Here is a 13985-nt window from a genome sequence, read left to right as displayed (position 1 = left end):
TCACAATGTGGCCTATTCACATCCGAGCGGTTGCCCCGCCCTATCTTAAACTATCTGAAAAAACCATGCCAGCAAATCACGCATCTGATACATTCGTACTGTCGAATAGGGACCAAGGAATGCTACAGGCCACCCTGCAGTCTTGCGCTTCCATATTAACTGACCACTAGTGGATGCCACGGGCCACCCCGTAGTCTTATTATACTCGTTCTACCAACTAGTGAATGCTACGGGCCACCCCCATAGTCTTACAACACTTCTGCGCTACCAGCCAACTAATGCTACGGGCCACCCCGCAGTCTCACCACACTTCTACACTATCTGCCGACTAATGCTACGGGCTACCCCGCAGTCTTACTATACTAATGCTACGGGCCACACCACAGTCTTACAACGCCCTTACTCTATCTGCTAACTAGTGAACGCTACGGGTCACCCCATAGTCTTACAACACTCCTACGCTATCTGCTAACCATTGCTACGGGCCACCCCGTAGTCTTACCACACTTCTCATACTATCTTACCACTGGTGAATGCTACGGCTATCCGATAGTCTGACAACACCACCGGCTGCTAGTGGATGCTACGGCTAACCCGTAGTCCTACAGCACCTTCCACATTGACTCGACCGCTGACCATGGTCTTTTGCTGACTACTAATCCGTACATTACCATAGTCGAGCATACAAGCACAATCTAGTACCTCCATTCCTTCCTCCCTTACATGATAGGCATGATAACTACTATCGCCTTAATCGTGCTAGCGATCCGTCACTAGCCCACTCCAAATACTGTACGATTACCGAATACTAGATGAACACTTTCTGCATCTCCGATACTCATAATCCCCTGAGCTCAAACTGACGTCCTTAAGGTCCGAATAACTAATGCTCAGAGCAACCTCTTCAGTGATAGACCACTTCCCTTGATGCTTCCAAAAGCTATCCTAAACACCAAGACTAGAACCACCGAATCCTGATGATGGTGGATGACCACTCCATGGACCCTGCCCAACGACCTCCACGTAACGCTCCAGAACCGTTTTCGGCCGTAACTGAGATAATACTGGACACTTTGAACCCAAAGTGAGAGATAACCTTACACTAGCTACTAATAGTTCCTGGTATGCAATTGGCATATGACAATTCTAAAAATACAATCTGAATACAAGCAGAGAGATAACTCATACATACTATCACCTGAGACCGAGGTAAGAACAATCATAATACATATAAAATAAAAAATAGCCCTTGATACATACCTGCAACATCCCCTGCTGTAATCCAGATCTCCCTCATCTGTCACTGTAAGGCCCTACCCTCTCACTCATCCGTAATCCTTAAAGTTGTCGTGGCAGACGCACTCCCTGCTCCTCCCCTCATCGTCGGGCAGTCAACCTTCTTGTGGCCCACCTGATTGCAGTGAAAACATAATGGGCTTGCCCCCTGTGGGCAGTCTCTGCTAACGTGACCATCACTGCCACACTTGTAGCAGCCTGAACCCCTGGAACGAATAACTCCCTCGTGCAGTTTCCCGCACGTGCTGCACTAACTTCGTGTGGCAACCCGATATTTAAAGTCAATATAATGACCTAAAGTCAAGTATTATAATCTATTTTTGGAATCAATAGAAGTTAGCGTCAAAAATGAAGTGTTCTAAAATCTAAATTAGGTTGCATAAAATGATAGATATCGTGTCAAGGTTTCCAAAAATATAAAGAACACTCAAATCCGAGTCATAACGAAGAAGTTATGACCAATCAAAGATCCGCGTCAAAACCGGTAAAACACTGTTAAGTGTAAAAAGTGAAACTTCAATAAAATACTTTTTAGCCTTAGGTATCTAAACGAAGGTCATAGATTACGTTAAACCGTGAGCATGCATAAAAAGAACGCCCAAATCGGACTTCGTATGAGGAAGTTGTGATTTTTCGAAGTTTCGGATATAGCGGTAGACAGCTAAAAACTCGAAATAGAGATCGAGCGATTTTTAGCCAATGCAACCTAAAAGAGAATCGAAGGTCTCGTGAATAGTAGTACAACGGTGAAAAGACAGACGAAAACGGACGTCGGATGAAGAAGTTATGGATTTTTAACGGACTTTTCCTGCCCCGGCCTGTTAAAAATAAATAATTAAAAATAATTCAAAACTAGCCGACAGAGTCCAAATGAAAGTTGTAGAGTACATTCTCACCTACGCGTGCATATAAAGAACGTCAAAAACGGAGCTCGTATGCGAAAGTTACGGATTTTACAAGTTTGAGGCACACAAACCAAGACGCTTTACGCCCAGCGTACCCTCGTACGCGCAACGTACTCGGGTGCTAGGCCTCGGTTCGTCCACGTCGCTCCAATGATTCGTCCGAGGATGCGGTAAGCCATGACGCATGCGAACGCGCCGCGTAACCTCGCTGGTACGCCCCGCGTACGCGAGGGTTCCAGCCCCTATAAGAGGGATGCGAGAGTTTCGGGTTTCTTTGCTCATTTTCTCTCATTCTCTTGCGTTTTTACCTCGTTTTGTGTGCAAGAAATATCCCGAAGTCCCGGTTTTCATATCCAAGTCCCGAAGGAAGTTTTATGCTCCCGAGATTCCTGAGAATCCCGAGAAATCCGCTTCCTCCTGTCGAAGTTCTGCTCGATTATTGCCTTATCTTCTTCAACCCGCCTCTTCAACCAGGTGAGTTCATACCCCTATGTTTTTCCAAGTTTTTTTTTCATGTTTTCAGGGGGGGAATACAAGCAAAAGCACAAGTAATCTTGGGCTCAAAGTATATTATTTTGTTTAAGATAATTATATTTTCAATATACTTTTAACATGGAAAACAGTTTTACCAAATGGTTTAAGAAATCAACTCGCAGAAACGGTTTTCAAAACTAAGACAATGAACTTATGAATCATGAAGTAAAAGATATCATTTTATAAAAGGATTCATGTTAATTACAAAACGAGTTTTCAGCATTATTACTTGTAAATTTGTTAGTCTAAGTTGGAGACACGTCCTTGGTAACACTCACCACCGAAACATAGTGTAGGACTAGCACATATGACCAAAATCTCTTGTAGGGAGAGCGTGACTATTGTGTATAGATCTATATGGGACTGACTATCCTGCACCTCGCTGCTAGCTACAGTGGGACCGGCAGGTCTACGGGTGACAAAGTCATAAATGATACTGGCCCCGATACGTGCCATATCAAGTTAATGCATGGTTATAAAACTCGCAATGTAGATAAGAGCGATTTACTTACATAATAATGGATCGAATGAACTAACCTCAGAGTACTAATCAATTGATTACTAGGGAGTATTAATAATACCTTCAGGATTCAGTCCACCATGTTTTTATTAGTTTTATTTATGTAATAAGGCTAATGTACCTCACTGGGTGTAACCAGGGTTTTAAAAGAAAACTACTTTTATCGATATAAGTATGGTAGATACTTGTAGACCTCTGTTTAGAACAGATAACCAACCATCAACTTTTAGGGAAAATATAGGATTTTCCCAGGATAACCCGACTATTCAAAAATAGATTGTTTAACGTGTAACCAACAGATATTCATATTCATTCCACAACACCTTAGATTGTACATATCTTGTATGAATCTGGGATTCATGGAAGGAATGAGTTTTCAAACACACTTTTCATAAGAAAATATAGGAGTTTCTTGAAGAACGGTTTTCAAAAGAATCAAAGAACATTTTTCCACCAAAACTAAATGCTTATGAACTCACCAGCTTTATGCTGATATTCTTTCAAAACTGCTTGTATTCTCAGGGGATTCAGTAATACAGATAAAACATCAGCTTTTGGAGAAGAGACGCTAAGACGTCAATCTTAAAACTTATTGAATCATCATATTGTAATTCTTTTGGGACACGTATTGTAAGCAACAATGTAACTTTTAAATTATATATTTGATGGTTGTGTGTACTTTCTTTACAAATATTCAACTGTTATGATACTACGTGAAGTCATCCACCCCCGAATGTTTCCGCCATTCTAGTTTGGGGGTGTGACAGATTGGTATCAGAGCATTGTTTATAGTGAACTAAGTATATCGTACCACATAAGATATACAAACTATAAATGCAAAGGGACTAAAACCCTCTGACAAAACGTTTTCACAAACTATACTTTTAAGAAAATAAAGTACTATTTTTATAAAAGTATAAGTACATGCATGCATCGGTCTAGTATCGTAGTCAAAACTATACAAAAGTATTAAGGCAAGTTGCGACGCTACGATTAGGCATCAGGGTATGTAATCAGATCGAGAATAAATATAGCCTGATCAACTATATTTATGTAGCACCTGGTTCTTGGTACGTATTCTTTTATTAAATCTTTAATTATTTTGAATTTTTGGTCTTGGACTCGGCGAGTTGAAGGACCAACTCGCCGAGTAGAAGCGGGATGAGGCGCGGAGTTTAAGTCATGGACTCGCCGAGTTGGATTCTGGACTCGGCGAGTAGCTGTTGTCTGGACAAAAACCCTAATCCAGGGGTTTGCACCCTATTTAAACAACCTTATGTAGCCTCCATTCCCCCTTTATGCTCCCAAACACTTCTCATCGAAACCCTAGCCGTTTGTGCTTTGTTAAGGCCATTTTTGGTGTTCTTGTGTGATAGTAAAGCTTGGAAGGAAGAAAGGAGCTTGGAACTTGAGTTGGGGACAGTAGATCCAGGGAGTTTACTTCATTTTCAGCAACTTCAAGGTATAATGCCCCTGTCTTGACTCATCTATGTGTTTATTCATCTTTAACTTGGGATTTCTTTGGATTGCTAAGTTATGATTCGATTTTGGGAGTGTGGGGTGGGTCTTGACTTCAGATCTGGGCCTTAAGAGGGGTTTCATGGCATAAAGGTGCCAACTTTAGGGCCATAAAAGCCCCATGCACATTGTAGGACACTTTATGGGGAATTTTGAGCTAAAAACCCCATGCATGTGCATCAAGTTTAGAACTTTACGTATGAAGTGGACATTAGGAGGCCAGATCTATGGTTTTGGTGTGTTAGATCTCTTATAAATCAACTGTATGGAATTGGTCAAGACTAGACTCGGCGAGTGCATTCTTGGACTCGGCGAGTCCAAGGCAATCTCCTTAGAACTCGGCGAGTTGTTCATCAACTCGGCGAGTTGAGGACAGATCTTGTTCATCAGATGAAGGTGAAGTCGACGAGTTGTTCATCAACTCGGCGAGTCGGATGAGTTTTCATGTGGCGTTCGAATGAGAGAAGAACTCGTCGAGTTGACGGCCCAACTCAATGAGTAGGGTCACGGATGAGGACGAGTAGAGAGTGAGGGACTCGGCGAGTTGATGGCCCAACTCGGCGAGTCGGGTCAACTGGAAGTTGACTTTGACTTTGACTTGACTTGGTTGGGGGTAAAATGGTCATTTTACCCTAAGAGTATAGAAATCAGTTTCTAACTGAGTGTTTGTGGAGTTTGTAGCCGGAGGATTTCCGGAGCAGCAGCGGACGGAGGTTACCCGCACAGATTATCGGCAGCTTCACATACGAGGTGAGTTACCTTCTAGTAGGGGTGGGTCTAAGGCCACAATGCCGGCCCAGCAATGAGGAGTATTTAGTAGATGATTGTCTTTGTGATAATTATCTTGGTCTGGTATGTGTTTGGTTATGAGTTATATCTATATGATATGTTACATGATAGGGATAGTTTCCCTAATAGTGGTCCTTAGGACCAAGGGGTAGGTCAGTACCCGGATATGCCTGACTTTATGCTTATATCTTGTTATTGTATGCTAGTGGTAGGGGGTGGAATAGTCCCCAGTTACCGGTTGAAAGATACCGATGACGATTACCGGTTGAAAGATACCGGTATTGTATGGTATGTGGTATGATGGGGGAACTCACTAAGCTTTGTGCTTACGGTTTCAGTTTTTGGTTTCAGGTACCTCTTCGTCTAAGGGGAAGGAGCCGACGGCGTAGCATGGCATCACACACACATATGATTTTCCGCATGGTGTTTTCTGGGATTGTACTCTGATATGATATTGGTTTATGTTGTGGGTTTTCAAACATGATACTTGATTTTATGAGATGACATGTTTTTACAATGTTTACTAGTGAATGTTTTACGAGTTAATTAATTAAAAATGAAATTTTTGGACTTGAATTTTGGGATGTTACAAGTTGGTATCAGAGCCCAGGTTTGACGGATTCAGACACACCCTCGGGGGTGTCTGGACTCAAACTGAGGGGCTAAGAGATTTTTTTTACATTAAAATGGTTTCTAAAATCTAAACGGAAGGATTTTAAGAAAGACAAGATGTGTGATGCATGCGACCGGTCGGGCTCAAGTAAGTTTTCCCCAAGATACACATACTTGTTATGTTATGCTATATGGTTTTGATTCAGAAAACTGCATGCTAGAATAGGACTAAGGATCTAGGAAGATGCCTTGTGTGCCTGATATATGATTCTGATAATTGCATGCTAGTTAGGGCTAAGGATCTAGGAGGATGCCTTATATGCCTGTTGTATGAGCTGTATGCTAGGACTGTTTAGTCAGCAGTAGGATGGCCTGCGTAGGTTATGCCTGATTTGGTTACTCGATGCACGAATGCTGCTTGCTTTGTGCTATGGGGGTTCTGGCTATTTCCAACTAACTAAGGAGCGGATATGTAACAGTACCTGCAAGTTAGTAAGGGGGAAGTAGTAGGGGCTCCTAGTGCAGCTGATGGCGGAGGGTAGGTCGGAGAGTGCCCTAGGGAAGCCTAGGATGAGGTCAGTGGAAAGGGTATCGGTAAAAGGGACTTGGTGAAGTCGAAGCAATCCTTGAGGAAAGTACAGGTAGATGTGGAAGGTAGTATGGGCCCGTACTACTGAAAACAGAGGACCCGTATTCGGATCAAGGAGGGCCTAGATAGAACCAGGGACCTTGGAGAGTGTGTTAGATCTTTCGAGTATACGTATGATCCTGACACTTATGCGTGTATTTTCAGCATGGTGACCACACGACATGGATCAGGAGGTTCCAGATCAGGATCGGGATCAGGCTCGGGTGCGGGATCCGAGCAGGTTGATGACGGGCTGCGCGAGTTCATCGCGTCTGAGATCACGAGAGGCATCCTTGAGTCGACCCCTATCATCATCGGGTCGATCAAGGAGGGGATTGTTGAGCTGATGGAGGATCACCTCGGAGCATTCAGGAGTGATATGGCGTCTAGCCAGTTGGGTACGCGCACAATGTCCTTCAAGGACTTTCGTGGGAGTGGTGCGTCGGATTTCCATGGGGTGAAAGACCCCATTGCTGCCCGGAGATGGATCGCAGACATCGAGTCTGCGCAGCTGATGAGCTTCTGCCCGGAGGGGTCGAATGTGAGATATGCAGCAGGATGCTTGAGAGACAGGGCTAGAGATTGGTGGGAGTCTGTTGGTGACTCATTGGGAGCCTCGGCTGTTGAGGCTATGACCTGGTCAGACTTTGTGACCAGATTCAGGGCGGAGTTTGCGCCAGCTGTGGAGCTTCAGCGGCTGGCCAGGGAGTTCTTGGATATGAGGCAGACTACGGAGACTGTGGCGGAGATCACCGCCAAGTTCTGGGAGAGGGCATTGTTGGTACCCCAATATGCGGGAGATGAGGATATGAGAAGGACCCGCTACCACGACATGCTACGAGATGACATTCAGGAGCACGTTAGTTTTTCAGCTTGCCCTACCTTGGATTCCATGATTGCCAGGGCTAGGGAGAGGGAGATTGATCTGGAGCACATCCAGAAGAGGAAGGCAGTGGAGGGTTTGACGGCTGGGGCTTCAGGGAAGAAGCCCAAGGGATCTGATGGTAGGCCGAAAGGCCAGGCAGGGCGGGACCGCTGTGGGAAATGTGGTCGGTCACACGAGGGAGCTTGTCGCATTGGGCCTGGTTCGGGCTGCTATAAGTGCGGTAAGGTGGGGCATTTTAGCAGGGATTGTACTGCTCCCGCCCCCATGGTACAGAGGACAGACCTGATTTGCTTCCACTGCAATCAGAGGGGCCATAAAAGGGCCAATTGCCTGAGATTGACAACAGCGTCAGCAGCAGTGCCAGCAGCGACATCTTTCTTAGGGACGGCGCGGGTTACAGATGGCCGGAAGGTCAAGTCAGAGGCTCCAGTAGTGCGGAGCCGAGCATTTTAGCTGACAGCCGAGGAGGCACGCGCTGCTCCTGATGTGGTGACGGGTATGATTTTTTCCCTCTGATTTATTTTTATGATGTTTATGTTATTGATATGTGCTCTGTTTAGGATCGTTCCATGTGAACGGCATCCCAGTTCAGGTGTTGTTTGATTCGGGCGCAACCCGATCGTTTGTTTCTCTTGCGCTCAGCAAGAGATTTTCCGAGTCTTCGGGCATGTTGGATTGCCCTCTAAAGGTAGAGATTGCAGACGACCGATCGGTGCGAGCATCGACGGTGTTCCGAGATTGTGTGCTGAGATTATTCGAGGAGCGCTACCTGGTGGATCTAGTTCCCATACCTTTGCGAGGGAACAAGGTCATTATTGGTATGGATCAGCTAAGCCCCAATGGGACAGTGATCGACTGCGCGCAACAGTTGGTGCGGGTCAGGACCCCAAGTGGGGGAGAGCTGGTAATTCCGGGCGAGAGGCCGCAACAAGGACCAGCTTTATGTTCAGCAGCGAGAGCTAGACGTTATCTGCAGCAAGGGTGCGCAGGTTTTGTCGCCTATGTTACGGATACCCGGGAGGTGGGTAGGGCGACGGTGGGTGATGTGCCCGTGGTACGGGAGTTTGTGGACGTATTCCCCGAGGAGTTGCCTGGGATACCTCCGGAGCGACAGGTAGAGTTTAGGATCGACCTAGTCCCTGGTGTGGCTCCGATAGCCAAGGCACCGTATCAGTTGGCTCCTCCTGAGATGCAGGAGTTGTCTACACAGCTTCAGGAGCTGTTAGACAAGGGTTTCATTCGACCGAGCAGTTCACCCTGGGGAGCCCCGATTCTGTTTATGAAAAAGAAGGACGGGTCGCATCGGATGTGTATAGATTATCGGGAGCTGAATAAGGTAACGGTGAAGAACCGCTACCCACTCCCGAGGATTGATGACCTCTTTGACCAGCTACAGGGAGCATCTTGGTTCTCCAAGATTGATTTGCGTTCGAGGTATCATCAGATGAGGGTCAGAGAGGAGGATGTGCAGAAGACTGCGGGTCGGACGCGTTATGGCCACTATGAGTTTGTGGTGATGCCATTCGGGCTCACCAATGCTCTTGCCGCGTTCATGGACCTCATGAACCGCGTGTGTAGACCGATGTTAGACCGGTCGGTGATAGTATTTATCGACGATATCTTGGTTTACTCCAAGACGCGAGAGCAGCATGAGGAGCATCTGCGGGAGGTTCTGGAGACTTTGAGGAGGGAGAACTTGTATGCTAAGTTCTCCAAGCGTGAGTTCTGGTTGCGCGAGGTGCAGTTTCTTGGGCACCTTGTCAACCAGAACGGGATTTCGGTAGATCCGGCCAAAGTGGAGGCCATGATGAGTTGGGAGGTTCCGAGGTCTCCATCTGAGATTCGGAGCTTTCTGGGATTGGCAGGCTACTATCGGAGATTCATTCAGGACTTCTCCAAGATAGCAGTTCCGCTCACCCGACTGACTAAGAAGTCGGTGGTGTATTGCTGGGGGCCTGAGCAGCAGGCCGCGTTCGAGGAACTGAGACAGAGATTGTGCGAGGCACCAATCTTAGCCCTGCTAGAGGGCATGGATGATTTTGTTGTGTACTGCGATGCGCCCATCTCAGGTTCGGGCGCGGTATTGATGCAGAGAGGGCATGTCATCGCCTACGCGTCGAGGCAGCTGAAGCCTCACGAGGCGAACTACCCGACGCATGATTTGGAGTTGGGGGCTGTTGTATTCGCCCTCAAGATTTGGCGTCATTACCTCTATGGGGTTCGCTGTACAATTTACACGGACCAAAAGAGTTGGAGGTATCTCATGGACCAGCCAAATCTGAATATGAGGCAGCGTCGGTGGCTTGATGTGGTAAAGGATTATGATTGTGAGATCCTCTACCATCCGGGAAAGGCCAATGTCGTGGCCGATGCGCTTAGCCGCAAGGCAGCGCCGATCAGGGATATATGTCTGAGGATGAGAGTGGTGACTCCGCTTTTGGGGCGGATCCAGGAGGCTCAGCAGGAGGCTATGAAGGAGGAACATAGGAAGAGTGAGCGGATTGTGGGGCAGGTTTCCTCCTTCGATTATGATAGCCGAGGATTATTGACGCTTCACCGAAGGGTGTGGGTCCCTTATCATGGAGACGTGCGCCAGGTCCTGATGGAGGAGGCGCACAAATCCCGGTTCTCCATTCATCCCGGGGCGACGAAGATGTATAGGGATCTTCGTCTGGACTATTGGTGGCCTTGCATGAAGAGGGATGTGGCATGGTACGTGGAGCGGTGCTTGATCTGCAGGAAGGTCAAGGCCGAGCATCAGAGACCACACGGCAAAATGCAGCCGTTGGATATTCCGCTGTGGAAATGGGAAGACATCACGATGGATTTTATCACCAAGCTTCCCTGGACCGCGCGGGGAGTGGATTCAATCTGGGTCATCGTCGATCGGTTGACCAAGAGCGCCCACTTTATCCCGATTCAGGAGAGTATCTCGGCCGATAAATTGGCCGATATCTATATCAGGGAAGTGGTGGCGCGGCACGGAGTGCCAGTTTCGGTGATTTCAGATAGGGATGTGCGGTTCACTTCCAGATTTTGGAAGAAATTCCACGACGAGTTAAGTACTCGTCTGCATTTCAGCACCGCCTTTCACCCGTAGATGGACGGCCAGAGCGAGCGGACCATCCAGACTCTGGAGGATATGCTGCGGGCATGTGTTTTAGACTTCGGAGGTAGCTGGGATACCTACCTCCCATTGGCGGAGTTCTCGTATAATAATAGCTATCATGCGAGTATTGACCGTCCTCCCTTCGAGATGTTGTACGGGAGGAGGTGCAGGACCCCGGTATGTTGGGGCGAGGTTGGCCAGAGGGTCATGGGGAGCACCGAAGTAGTGCTCAAGACGACGGAGAAGATTCAGCAGGTCCGGAGCAGGCTTCAGACTGCTCAGAGTCTGCAGAAAAGTTATGCCGATAAGCGTCGATCAAGCCTGGAGTTCCAGGTCGGGGATATGGTTCTCCTGAAAGTGTCGCCTTGGAAGGGCGTCATCCGATTCAGGAAGCGGGACAAGTTGGGTCCCATGTATATCGGACCGTTTAGGATTGTAGCCCGGGTAGGTAAGGTGGCGTACCGGCTGGATCTGCCAGCCGAACATATTCAGATCAACAGCAGTTTCCACGTCTCCCAGCTGCGGAATTGCCTGGTGGACGACTCAGCAGTGGTACCCTTGGAGGACATTCAGGTTGATGACAGCCTGAATTACATCGAGCGGCCCGTAGCGATCCTCGACCGAAAGTCGAAGGATCTGAGGAACAAGAGGGTTGAGCTGGTAAAGGTACAATGGCAGCACCGGAAGGGCTCGGAATGGACATGGGAGCCAATGGATGAGATGATGGAGCATTACCCAGAGCTGTTCCAGGATCGAGCAGCAGACTTCGAGGACGAAGTCTAAAATAAGTGGGGGAGATTTGTAGCACCTGGTTCTTGGTACGTATTCTTTTATTAAATCTTTAATTATTTTGCATTTTTGGTCTTGTACTCGGCGAGTTGAAGGACCAACTCGCCGAGTAGAAGCGGGATGAGGCGCGGAGTTTAAGTCATGGACTCGCCGAGTTGGATTCTGGAGTCGGTGAGTAGCTGCTGTCTGGACAAAAACCCTAATCCAGGGGTTTGCACCCTATTTAAACAACCTTATGTAGCCTCCATTCCCCCTTTATGCTCCCAAACACTTCTCATCGAAACCCTAGCCGTTTGTGCTTTGTTAAGGCCATTTTTGGTGTTCTTGTGTGATAGTAAAGCTTGGAAGGAAGAAAGGAGTTTGGAACTTGAGTTGGGGACAGTAGATCCAGGGAGTTTACTTCATTTTCAGCAACTTCAAGGTATAATGCCCCTGTCTTGACTCATCTATGTGTTTATTCATCTTTAACTTGGGATCTTTGGATTGCTAAGTCATGATTCGATTTTGGGAGTGTGGGGTGGGTCTTGACTTTAGATCTGGGCCTTAAGAGGGGTTTCATGGCATAAAGGTGCCAACTTTAGGGCCATGAAAGCCCCATGCACATTGTAGGACACTTTATGGGGAATTTTGAGCTAAAAACCCCATGCATGTGTATCAAGTTTAGAACTTTACGTATGAAGTGGACATTAGGAGGCCAGATCTATGGTTTTGGTGTGTTAGATCTCATTTAAATCAACTGTATGGAATTGGTCAAGACTGGACTCGGCGAGTGCATTCTTGGACTCGGCGAGTCCAAGGCAATCTCCTTAGAACTCGGCGAGTTGTTCATCAACGCGGCGAGTTGAGGACAGATCTTGTTCATCAGATGAAGGTGAACTCGATGAGTTGTTCATCAACTCGGCGAGTCGGATGAGTTTTCATGTGGCGTTCGAATGAGAGAAGAACTCGTCGAGTTGACGGCCCAACTCGACGAGTAGGGTCACGGATGAGGACGAGTAGAGAGTGAGGGACTCGGCGAGTTGATGGCCCAACTCGGTGATTCGGGTCAACTGGAAGTTGACTTTGACTTTGACTTGACTTGGTTGGGGGTAAAATTGTCATTTTACCCTAAGAGTATAGAAATCAGTTTCTAACTGAGTGTTTGTGGAGTTTGTAGCCGGAGGATTTCCGGAGCAGCAGCGGACGGAGGTTACCCGCACAGATTATCGGCAGCTTCACATACGAGGTGAGTTACCTTCCAGTAGGGGTGGGTCTAAGGCCACAATGCCGGCCCACCAATGAGGAGTATTTAGTAGATGATTGTCTTTGTGATAATTATCTTGGTCTGGTATGTGTTTGGTTATGAGTTATATCTGTATGATATGTTACATGATAGGGATAGTTTCCCTGATAGTGGTCGTTAGGACCAAGGGGTAGGTCAGTACCCGGATATGCCTGACTGTATGCTTATATCTTGTTATTGTATGCTAGTGGTAGGGGGTGGAATAGTCCCCAGTTATCGGTTGAAAGATACCGATGATTATTACCGGTTGAAAGATACCGATGACGATTACCGGTTGAAAGATACCGATGGTATTGTATGGTATGTGGTATGATGGGGGAACTCACTAAGCTTTTTGCTTACGGTTTCAGTTTTTGATTTCAGGTACCTCTTCGTCTAAGGGGAAGGAGCCGCATGGTGTTTTGGTTTCAGTTTTTGGTTTCAGTTTTTGGCGGCGTAGCATGGCATCACACACACATATGATTTTCCGCATGGTGTTTTCTGGGATTGTACTCTGATATGATATTGGTTTATGTTGTGGGTTTTCAAACATGATACTTGATTTTATGAGATGACATGTTTTTACAATGTTTACTAGTGAATGTTTTACGAGTTAATTAGTTAAAAATGAAATTTTTGGACTTGAATTTTGGGATGTTACAGTTTATCCTGGATGTGACCAACGTATGTCGAGAAATGGTCATAGTGAGCAACAAGTCAAAAACTTACCAAAGAAAATACTAGAATCAAACTTACAAATTTGAAATACTAAAGGAGTATTTTATAAAACCATAAGAACTATAATAATCGTGCGAACCTTGATATTTAGTTAAAATTATGAATCGTCAAATAAATAGAATCTTATTCAAAACTAAAAACCTTCACTTGCAGGTCTATAATTGCAAAGTGCATACTTTAAAGTTACACATGATTGGAATTTTATAGGCTTAGGATTTATGATTTCGCTTTAGGCCCTTTTCCTTGTTTGGATGTGGACTTAAGGTGAAGCTACTTATCTAACGGCCTATTCAGTCTTGATTGTATGTGATTTGTATACACTAGGTAATTATAGGAGGACCCGGTGTAGGTCTTATCACAAAAACTACCTTCTTACCCTTAAGTTATATTTATATTTCTC

The sequence above is a fragment of the Lactuca virosa genome, chromosome 9 (genome assembly GCF_052849685.1).
Source record: "Lactuca virosa cultivar CGN04683 chromosome 9, Lactuca_virosa_CGN04683_v6, whole genome shotgun sequence".
Classification (NCBI taxonomy): domain Eukaryota; kingdom Viridiplantae; phylum Streptophyta; class Magnoliopsida; order Asterales; family Asteraceae; genus Lactuca; species Lactuca virosa.
The sequence above is the reverse complement of the archived record's forward strand: the minus strand, read 5'-3'. Positions refer to the sequence as shown.